Source organism: Piliocolobus tephrosceles, chromosome 11 (assembly GCF_002776525.5).
Source record: "Piliocolobus tephrosceles isolate RC106 chromosome 11, ASM277652v3, whole genome shotgun sequence".
Lineage (NCBI taxonomy): Eukaryota > Metazoa > Chordata > Mammalia > Primates > Cercopithecidae > Piliocolobus > Piliocolobus tephrosceles.
The window spans coordinates 113,001,587-113,013,758 of NC_045444.1; the positions used below are offsets into that span (position 1 = coordinate 113,001,587).

Sequence of the window (12,172 nt, forward strand, 5' to 3'; positions counted from 1 at the left end):
ACAACATAGTAGGAAAAGGAAAACAAATCACTGCAATAATCAATTCATAGGTGATTGCTAAACATATACTATCAAGATATATACAAATACATATCCACTTCCTCAGATATTGGTCTCTAGGAAATAAATATAAAGATAACTACTTATGTTTTTCATTTTTTTACTTGAAGTTCCAGGATACATATGCAGAACATGCAGGTGTGTTACATAGGTATACATGTGCCATGGTGGTTTGCTGCACCCATCAACCTGTCACCTAGATGATAACCCCTGCATGCATTAGGTATTTTTCCTGATGCTTTCCCTTCCCCCGACCCACCTCTACAATGCACCCTGATGTGCATTGTTCCCCTCCTGTGTCCATGTGCTCTCATTGCTCAACTCCCACTTATAAGTGAGAACATGTGGTGTTTGGATTTCTGTTCCTGTGTTACTGTGCTGAGAATGATGGTTTCCAGATTCATCCATGTCTCTGCAAAGGACATGATCTCATTATTTTTTATGGCTGCATAGTATTCCATGGTGTATATTGTACCACATTTTCTTTAAAGATAACTACTTTTGGAGTCTTTGAAATAGAAACAAACTAGTACAAAGGGATTCTAAACATTAATATTATTGCAGGGCAATAAATCTATTGCTAATGAAACATGCATCAATAATCAGTACCCCTTCTATGAGAAGTTCTCAAATACTCTATTATATTTAGGATTTTGTAGGCACTGATGTTTAGAAATGCTTTAAGTTGTAAAAAGCAGGTGTAAAAGAAGGACAAACATTCCCAGCAATATATTAGCAGCTCTTTATACTTTTATGTAGAACCTTCAAATCATGAAGATCATTGTTTAGATATCATTTTATGATTCTACTATGAACATGAACATATTAGTTTTGTTCTTTTGTGGGATGTGAACTATTAGTTCTAAAAAAGAAAAAAATGTAATAGACTATCAGGAAAGGACAACTTCATCATTGAGAAAGATGTAAACATTGTAAAATGTAAGATTTTATTCCAATAAAAATATACTTGCAAGGAAAATACTTGGAACCTCAGGACAGAGGTAAATGATGCTTCCCCAGAAAACATCAAATACTGAGGCATTTTTGAAAATGTTTGGGAAAACCTAGTTCCAATAAATATTACAACATTTACCACAGGGTAAATCTACATTTTGTGGAGCCTTTAAAAAAAAGAATGCAAAAATACAATTAAGTCTAAAAGTGAATGTTTATTTATAATGAGAAAATAAATCACAGGGGAACACAGAGTTCTTTAAATGTAAAAAAAAATCACAAAATCTGAGGAAAAGCATTACATTTTTATTAATCAAACACCTGATATGCCTATAGTAGACTTTTTTCCTACATCTTGGTTGCATACTCTTCCATGGCTCTTCACATGCAAATGATACTATTTTTCATGGAGAGAAGAGAAAAAAAGGCAGTCTTTCTTCTAGCATAGCTCAATTTGTTTTGGGAGTTTTGGGGGGAGTTTTGTTGTTGTTGTTGAGATGTAGTCTCGCTCTGTTGCCCAGGATGGATTGCAGTGGCACCGTCCCGACTCACTGTAACCTCCACCTCGAGGGTTCAAATGATACTCCTGCTTCAGCCTCCCAAGTAGCTGGGATTACAGGTGTGAGCTGCCATGCCAGGCTAATTTTTGTTTTTGTTTTTGTTTTTGTTTCAGTAGAGATGGGGTTTTGCCATGTTGGCCAGGCTGGTCTCGAACTCCTGACCTCAAGTGATCAACCCACCTCGGCCACCCGAAGTGTTGGAATTATAGGCCCGAGCCACCATGTCCAGCTTATTTGTTATTACTGACAGGTTGTAAAGACTCCTTCCAGATTTATGGTGTGCTTTTTGTAATATCAGATAGGTTTCTGAACTGTCACATTTGAGAAAACCTCTGTCTCTCAATCTTCACACCAAAACATCTTGATAAACTCTATAAAATTATCAAGAGAAAAATCACATTTAGTTCACACTAATATCCTTTAAAGTACTATGGAACACTTTATAAGTGATCAAACTAATCACAAACGAATATGATATTTCTAAAGAAATTTATAGTGAAATTCATGTTCCTTTCTATCCTTCATATTTCTCTTAAATGACCTATTGAATATATTGACTCATGTCTATTTTTAAGTTAATAAATGATCTACTTTTGTAATAAAATCAAGAAGTTAATGACTTTTGAAGCCGAAAATATTTTAACCTTGTAGCATACAAATTATAATATATTTTAACAAGAACACATGATGAAACTGAATAAAATGGAATGCTATATGACCAGTTTAAACCAGCTCAAACCTAATGTTCAAAATAGTTGAAAAGTAAAAAGAAAGTTAACAAATTTCTGACATTAAAATTGACCCAGTTAACATCTTATGTATTTTAAGAATATCTCTTATTTGGTTTTATTCTGATGGAAAGCCAATCTGAAAGCAAAATATAATCCATTAAATATGATAAGAATGATAAAAGTCAATACAGTACTTACACTATGAGTGTTTTGTCAATGACTGGAACACCTCCTATTATCTTGTAATGTTTTGTAAAATATATCATTTGGTTGTAGTAAGCAGTTTTAAATCCGGAGAGTTATTTTTGCTGCTAATTCAAGTCAAATCAGACTGCTATGCATTCTCATCCAAAACTCAAGAGATCTTTAACCTCCAGTGGGTAAAAGTCACAGCCGATAAATATTTATAGAACTCCTCACCAAAGCTTCTGTTTGTTACAATTTTGTCCAAGAATGACATGACCTAGGAATTTCCTGGACTCGTGTTTCTGTTGTGATCTATAGAGTTCAGAGGCCTTTGCCTCATTTAAATATAAAACCCTAGGGAAGACCTCTCAAAATCAAATTAAGTTTTGACGTTTGACATTCATTTCATATTGAAGCCACCCTTTTTGTTTTTTTTTTTGTTTTTTCTTTTACTTTTTATCTGGTAAGCTCGAAGTTCGCATATGAGATAATGTATTATAGAAGATGAGTATTAAAGTGATCGGGGCTGACACTTTTAATGACATCAAAACAGTTGTTCATCTTTAAATTTCTATTTTATTACTCTGTTTTCCCCTAGGTTCCTTCCACCCTATCCTTCCTCCTCTACTTACATCCAGGCACGCTCTTACCTTTTTGCATTTAGTTTTGAAGGAAAACTCTCCTTCCACTTGTTTAAAGCTAATTTGAGATGAATGAATAAACCCTGTGCCCTCTTGCCATTGTCTGGTATCTTGACCCATAATTTAGCCCTCCTTTACTTAATTTTTGACTCCTCCTTTCTTTAGTCACTAAATATCTTCAAATCTCTCTCATTTTCAAGAACCTGCCTTTTATCTCATGTCCCTCCCTACTGACTTTCCTCTCTCATTCCCATCAGAATCAAGAATCTAGGACATGTCACCTTCAGATTTTATCTCTTATAACTTCTTCATCTTCAACACATTCTGAGGAGGTTTCTGGCCCTGCCAATACACTCAAGCAGCTCACAGAGACATCACAAAAGCCTCCTATACTGCAAGACCCAAAAGACATCTCTGATGCTGTATATTATGTTGGCTTCTCATGACATCTCTTGACCACTTCAGTCTTCCTGAAATTCCTCCTTGATTCCAAGCACCTCTCTCTCCTGATTCTCTCCCTATGATTCTCTCATCATTTCTTCAGTCTAACAGTGAGATGCCCTACATTTCTCTCCTCTTCTCCCTTGTCATCTTCTCTGTCAGTCATCTCATTCATCTTTGTGATGGCAACTCTATACGTGCTAACCTATACGTGCTGATGGATTGTAAAGTGAATCTCCACCCTAGACTTCTCCTGTATATCTAAGTTATACTTCCCCTTTCATAACAGACACCACACCTGCAATTATTGTTTGAAGCCTTCCTTTATCACTATTAGTACCTTCATAAGGACAGAGACTATCCCTGTCATGTTCGCTGCTGAGTCCCCGGTATCAAGCTTGGGATGAGCGTCTGAAGGGACTCAATACAAATTTGCTGAGTTGAATGAGTTGACGTTCCATAGACACGTTACACTCAATGTGTCAAACATACACTCCTAATCTTGAGAAAATAGCCACCCCCTAAAACTAGTCTTCCTTCTACATTTCCTGTCTTGATTGAATTTAACCAATATCCCTCTACTTTCTTAAGCCCAAAAGTTTTCTGACTCCTCTTTCCTTTACCTCCCATGGTGAAGCACTCATCAAATTCAGCTAATTCAACTCCTTAAGTATCTCTCTTGAATGAGAATCTGTTCTTTCCTTTATTGCCATAGGTTTCTAACTGCATGCGGGTAACTAGATGTTTCCATCTGTTTTTTTTTCCCCTTGCACTTCCCCATGATGACCTCAGGGCTCTTTATAAAATGCAAATCAGGTCACATCACTTCACAGCTAAAAGCTTTTCAGTGGTTTCCCAACAGGTTTAAATGCCTTAGTCCTTTAAAATATGCTTATGTGTGTGTGGGTATGCAAGTTCACATGAATGTGAATGTGTGTGTATGTATATGTGCATGTGTATGTGCATGTGTCAACCTTTCCTGACCTCACCCTATTTGTTCAGTCTTTCTTCCTATTGCTATTCCCTTACTGCTTCTCATTTTGCTCCAGCAATACCAGATAATTTACAGTTCCCCAAACCACGCATATTGCTGGAATGTCTCCAACAGGTTTGTCTTGATTCTCAGAATTCAGTTCAGAGGCCCCACTTCTCAAAGGCCTCTCCTGGTTCCTCCCACTCTCCATAGCTAATTGCTCCCTCTTCCAGTCAGTTCCACTTCTCAGTATTTACTTCCACTGTTGCCTTGATGGACCTGACTCTGCTGAGTGTATCATCCACCAATCCCAAGTCTTTTTTTTTACATAGTCTTTATTTTCTAGAGCTGTTTTCATTTCACAGCAAAACTGAGCAGAAAGTACAGAGATTTCTCATATCCCCCCCTATCTCAGCACATGCACAGCCAACCCACTACCAGCATCCTACTCCAGAGTGGTACATTTGTTTAAACTGATGAATTAACATTTACACATGGTACTAGTCTGTTCTCATGACGCTAGTAAAGACATACCTGAGACTAGGTAATTTTATAAAGAAAAAGAGGTTTAATGGACTCACAGTTCCACATGGCTGGGGAGGCCTCACAATCATGGCAGAAGTTGAAGGAGGAGCAAAGGCATATCTTACATGCTGGTAGGCAAGAAAGCATGTGCAGGGGAACTGCCTTTTATAAAAGAGAGTATGTGTAGGGGAACTGCCCTTTATAAACTGCCCTTTATAAAAGCATCAGATCTCATGAGACTTATTCACTATCATGAGAACAGCACCAAAAAGACCCACCTCCATGATTCAATTACCTCCCAGTGGGTCCCTCCCATGACAACTGGGGATTATGGGAGCTACAATTCAAGATGAGATTTGAGTGGGAACACAGCCAAATCATATCACACATCGTCACCCAAAGTCCATAGATTACACTGGGGTTTACTCTTGGTATTGTGTATTCTATAGGTTTTGACAAATCTATAATGACTTGTATCCACCATTACAGTTCACACAGAGTAGTTTCACTACCCTAAACATTCTCTTTGCTTTGCTTCCTCCCCCGCAACCCCTGACAACATTGATCTTTTTCCTATTTTCATAATTTTGCCTTTTCCATAATATCATATAATTTAAATCATACAGCATGTAGCCTTTCCAGATTGTCTTCTTTCCCTTAGTAATATGTATTTAAGTTTCCTTCACAGAGTCGCTGGCATTTTATCTTTGCTTTCCTCTTATCTAAGATAGTTCTGGTCACAGAACAGGTATCAGATAATTTTAGTTGGATTAAATCTATAATTTGTTGTGATTGTATAGTTGTTTGCATTTTCCCTTCCTTGAAAATATATCGTTCTATAATTGTCTGACTTCCATCTCTTATTTTAAAAGAATAAAAGAGTACCAAGCAAAAAAGGACTTTAAATCTACTTAATAGTCTCTTTTAGGTTTTTATGCACAATTTTAACAGATGAGGGATAGTATTTTCCAAATGTAATCCTGAGATTTGCAAATATACTCTTGTGATTTTCTTTGAATTAGAAGCAACATGTGTTCACTAACAATTGAACTTCTTGTTTCCTTAAAACTGTACCTTCTGTTGCACTTACTTCCTTCTATCTTCACCATCTTTCCTTCAGAATCTTTCCTTCCACCATCATGCCCTTCAGAATGAAAGGCAGCCTTAAGGTTGAATTGGCAAACTAAGTGTTTATCTGTAGCAGCTATTTTGCCATTCTTGATAGAATTCTCTGAATTCATTTCAAGAGTAACAAGTCAAATAATCATTCCACTCTCTATCAAAATTAAGAGTATTTTGACCTAAAATAAACAAGAATGCTTGGCTAATCCTACATATTGAAACTGATTATTTGTATCACCATATTTCATTGTCATGTGAATCCACCTCAGCTACCTGAAAGCATACATACTAATCTATTATTTCTCCACTGTTGGTGAACATCAGCCCCTAAAGTTAATATTCCCTGGCCACAGCTCAGTAGACATCCAGTGGGAACCAGCAAAATGCATCTTTAACAAGTTTCCCAGGTGATTCTGATGCAGATCATGTGAGGATCTGATTTCTGAAATGCCATACTTCATATCAAAATACCTGGAAGCTAGTGGCTACTAGCAGCAAGAAACTTCTCAGTGAAAGTAATGAGATGGATCATCTGTTAAATTTAATGCTCTATTCTAAATGAAAATTGCAGGAGCAAACCTAATTGATTTCCATACATTAACAGGGGGAAAATAATCAAAATGTCTCTAATACCTCAATCTGTGGGATGGTTTGTACTTAAAAAAAATGTTTTATTCACTAGCGTGGCTACACTCTGGGTGAGAAAATGTTCAAGAGTCTGAAACTCAAGAAAATTGCGCCTTCTAGAAGCAGGTTGGAAATTTTGAGAATGTGTTCAAATCTGGAAAGCTCTGATATATTATTTTTCTCACAGGATTAGAAATATGCTTACTTTTTCAGAGAATCAGCAATTGCATTTAAATCTATACAGGGACCAGAACGGTTCGTATGACTGAGACCAATGAACTGAAATCCAAATAATAAAGCTATTTTTGTTACCTCCTCTGCTGACCCCACTCCCTTTCTCAGCACAAGCTCAGACACATATAAGTGACTTCATTCTTAGTATCTCACACTGTTTTACTAATTAGTTATGCCAGTAAGATAATCTTGATATGCTTGCTCTCTACTCTTAAACTGATAGACATTAACAAAATTATGTTCTCAATTAAAGGAAAGTAACTGGTAATTGATTAGCTCACAACCAGATTTGTTAAAGCACATTGTGACTTTGAGCTGAAGGCATATTATCATCAAGGTTCTTAGTAAAGGACCAGGAACAAGCTAATGGTCCCAGGGCTTTCTGAAAGTATGCTTATGTTTGCTTTTCTTCTTGAATATAATGCTAGTCGAATCTTTTTATTAGTCCATTTTTCACACTGCTATAAAGACATACCCAAGACTGGGTAATTTATAAAGGAAAGAGGTTTAATTGACTCATGGTTCCACAAGCCTGGGGGGCCTCGGGAAACTTACAATCATGTCGTAAGGCAAACGGGAAGCAAAGACCTTCTTCACATGGTGGTAGGAAAGAAAGAGAAAGCAAAAGTGGGGGAGCACCTTATAAAACCATCAGATCTGGTGAGGACTCATTATCACAAGAACATCCAATCACCTTCCACCAGGTTCCTCCCTCAACACCTGGGGATTACAATTCGAGATGAGATTTTAGTGAGGACACAATGCTAAACCAGCAATAAGAAGCTGAGGAATAGAAAAATCTCATGATACAGGAATGAAGCAGAGACTAACTTAGACCAATGATTACAGCAGGACAAATATGTAAGAAAGTAAACGCACTGAACATTAATTTACCAAGCAGAGAAATTTCATTTCAATGAAAGTTAAAAGTTTAAAATAATCATCTGACTAATAGAAAAGTCAGGAATATTTTTAGCAGATGAACTTCAGACACTTATGTAGTGGTTGGAAACACTGCTATCTTTAATCAGGTGCCAACCAATTATACTGCAGGGTCAAAGTCAACCCCTTCCCCCAGGAAGGACCTTTCTCTTATCACTATTCCCCGTCTCTAAACATCTAAATTTAAGACTCCAAAAGAAAGAAACAAACAAACAAAAAAAAACATACAGAGAGGTGAGAATACAATGCATTATTTGTTTTTCAAATGCGGGGAGAGATAAGAGAAGAAAAATAGGTAGTTTTGAAGTATTTATAAGAATATTTTATATTTTAGTAATCTCTCACTCATTGCCAGTAACCTCTCCCCTCTCTTCCACCACTGTGACTTGAGTTGAATATGTAGGTTTATCCACAGAAGGACAATACCTTTTATCAGCTTACTCTCTACAAAAACACCTTGTCATTTTTTGATCTTCACATCATTGGGCAGTACATAGTTAATGAACACCTACCATTAGTAAGAAACTGTGTCAGCACTATTCAGATTGCAAATATATTCAAGAATAGCCTTTATTCTTACGGAATTTAGATGTTCTAGTATGAAGGAAAGACAAAACGTGCAAAGTCCCATGTATTAGTCTGTTCTCATGCTCCTAATAAAGACATACCCAAGACTGGGTAATTTATAAAGGAAAGAAGTTTAATTGACTCACAGTTCCACATGGCTGGGGAGGCCTCACAATCATGGAGGGAGGTGAATGGAGAGCAAAGTCACATCTTACATGGTGGCAAGCAAGAGCACTTGTGCAGGGGAACTCCCATTTATAAAATCGTCAGATCTCATGAGACTTGTTCACTACCACAAGAACAGTATAGGGGAAACTGCCACCATGATTTGCTTGTCTCCACCTGACCCCACCCTTGACAAATAGTGATTACTACAATTCAAGGTGAAATTTGGGTGGGGACACAGACAAACCATATAACCCCACCACAGTGAAAAGAATGTGCTAGGTTGGTTATATGGAGATACACCTCACATTTGTTTAGAAGATAAGACAAGTTTTATCTGATGAGGTGACACTAAAGTTAGGCACAGAAGAACAAAACTAAAAAGATTCAGACTGACAAAAATGAGAAGGAGGCAATCTGGATTGAGGAACTGCTTGAAGAAAAGCAGAGTAATAGGAAAATGGAATAAATAGAGCAGATACTTGAGAGGGTAGAGGACACAGAGAGAGAAAGAGAAATGAAACTGGTAATTTAGAGAGCAGTTAAACAGATTGATTATCTTCAAAACCAGGTTAAACTGTTTGGCCATGGAAGGATTTGGAAATATGGTGGGAAATAACAATTTCTGAGCATCTACAGTGTGCCAAGTAATGAGAGAGAGGCTTGTGAAACCTACATCCCTAAACATCAACACGGAGTGAGAACTGTCCTCGAAAACGTTAGCATAGTGCAGCTTGTCAGGGAAGTTTGAGAACTGAAAAGCCAAAATTTAAAGGAAACAACTAACAACCAAAGATCATTTCAGAAATAAAGGAAGTTTTAATTCAAGCATTGGTGAGGAGGGGAAAATGGAGGAATGCTTTCTTCTGCCATTTTGATACAGTATTTTTTTTCACATCAGCATTTTCACCATGAGGACATTCTGAGTGTATTATTAGAATATACAACAACTGGAGGATTTTGAAAGGGGAAAGTGTTCTCCAGGGCATAACTCCTTAAGCCACCTTAATTCCTTGATCAATTTTCTATACAGAAGAAACTGTTCCTAATTTTTTCATTTTTATTCTTATCTCACTGAAATTATCTTAAGATAAATTCTTTTTCCATAGACATAGTTACAAACCAATAACTGATTTATCAATCAAATTTCTTTAGTGTATTTGAGAGTTTTTTGTTTGTTGTATTTTGGTTTTTGAGACAGGGTCTTGCTCTGTTGCCCAGGCTGGAGTGCAGTGGCACAATCATGGTTTGCTGCAGCCTTGACATCCCTGGGCTCAGGTGATCCTTCAAACTCTGCCGCCCAAATAAGTCAAACTACAGGTACACAATACAATGCCCAGCTAATCATTGCATTTGTTTGTTTTGTACAGATGGGTTCGCCCTGTGTAGCCCAGGCTGATCTCAAGCTCCTGGCCTCAAGCGACCCGCCTAATCTCCACCTCCCAGAGTGCTAGGATTACAGGTGTGAGCCACCCCCAGCCTGTTTTATTTTAAATAACACATTTTTATTCTTTTAGGTTCTATTAATGTGAATGTATTAATAAGTTCTTCAGAGAAATAGAACCAACAAGAGATTAAATGATGATAGACATATAGAGAGAGATACTGAGATGCATTATAAAGAATTGGCTCACTTTATCATGGAGGTTGAGAAATGCCATAATCTGCCATCTGCAAGGTGGAAACCCCAGGAAAGCTGGTGATATAAATTCCAGTCCAAGTCCAAAGTCCTGAGAACCAGGAGTGCCCATGGTTGGTATAAGTTCTAGTCCAAAGGCAAGAGAAGACCCAGGTCTCACCTCTAGCAGTCAGACACAGAGACAGAAAGAGAATTCAGCTGTCCTCCACCTTTCTGTTCTACAAAAGCCCTCAATGGGGTGGATGATGTGCACCCACATAGGCCATCTGCTTTACATAGTTCAAATGCTAATTTGAACTATGTATTTCTCTCCTGGAAATACCTTCACAGACTGATATGGTTTGGCTGTGTCCCCACCCAAATCTCAACTTGAATTGTATCTCCCAGAATTTCCACGTGTTGTGGGAGGGACCCAGGGGGAGGTAATTGAATCATGGAGGCCGGTCTTTCCCATGCTATTCTCATGATAGTGAATAAACCTCATGAGATCTGATGGATTTATCGGGAGTTCCTGCCTTAGCTTCTTGTTCATTTTCTCTTGCTGCCACCATGTAAGAAGTGCCTTTCACCTCCTACCATGATTCTGAGGCCTCCCCAGTCATGTGGAACTGTTAGTCCAATTAAACCTCTTTTTGTTCCCAGTTTCAGGTATGTCTTTATCAGCAGTGTGGAAACAAACTCATACATAGACAGATGCAGAAAGAATGTTTAACCAGATATCTGGCCATCTCATGACCCAGTCAACTTGCCACATTAAATTAGCCATTATAGTGCTCCCTTGAGCAGCACATATAGTAAAATTGGAACAATACAGAGGAGATTAGCATGGCAATTTGATTTATAAAATCTTTTAAAATAAATAATTAATTAACCATTACAGTGATTTTTCTTTTGTGGGCAGTAAGTCTACCAAGTCCAATTTACCCAGGTTATATTTTTAAGAATCTAAAAATTGTGTCCAGATTTGTTTTTTCCATCAATTTGTTAGAAATACCAAAGTTTACTACTTGCCCTTTAGCTATAGCTAGTTTTATGTTCCATTAATTACACTACTGGCAATGTTCATTATTTCTAACAATAGACTGATGTTGTATGAAACTGTGTTTCGCAGGAAATTCATTAGAGATTTGTGAGAAAAAAATCTTCAGATATCTCAACATTGATAAATTGACAAAATTATTTAAGGGCTCAGAAATCTTATTTCAAAGGTGTCCCTAGGTACCTTTTCCCTCAAACATAATGCTCTTGGTTCCAGTGTTCTTGATCCCTTACAGATTAGACAAGAACAATGGGATCTAAATGAAGCCACCTTCACAAATTAAACTATGACAGTGAGAGAAGTCTAGCCTGGCCAACTCCATCTGGCTTCTAGCCTCACAAGTGAACTGCCTTTGCTCATTCCTGTGTGTAGACCAAACTAACTATGGGAGGATTTTCGTTTATAGTTTAACTGTAAAACAAAAATGATACTAGTTCCTTTCCAAAACTAACCCCTTCCCTGCTTGGGGACCAAAGCCACCCTTGTAAAACCTAATGAATTAGCCATAAGTTTGGAATGATGACTCAGGAGTCATGTAGCTGGAGGTCACAAGATTAGTCACCTCCCAGATTGCTCCTATAAGTAACATCGCTATTGTAAAACCTAGGACGGGTGTTTGAGGTATTTTTCAGACCTTGCATGCTGATGGACCAGCTGGCACCAGCAAGACCAGTAATCCATACCTAGAAACTGACTCAACCAGTCCTGTAACCCTCAAACTGACTCAGCACAAGAGGACAAAATCAACCCCCTATGATTTCATCCC

At 37.5% G+C, this 12,172-nt stretch overlaps 1 pseudogene; it reads left to right on the forward strand.

Moving 5' to 3' along the window:
• The first annotated feature begins 11,137 nt into the window (after positions 1–11,137).
• Positions 11,138–11,236, forward strand: LOC111549334 (annotated as a pseudogene).
• The last annotated feature ends 936 nt before the right edge of the window (positions 11,237–12,172 follow it).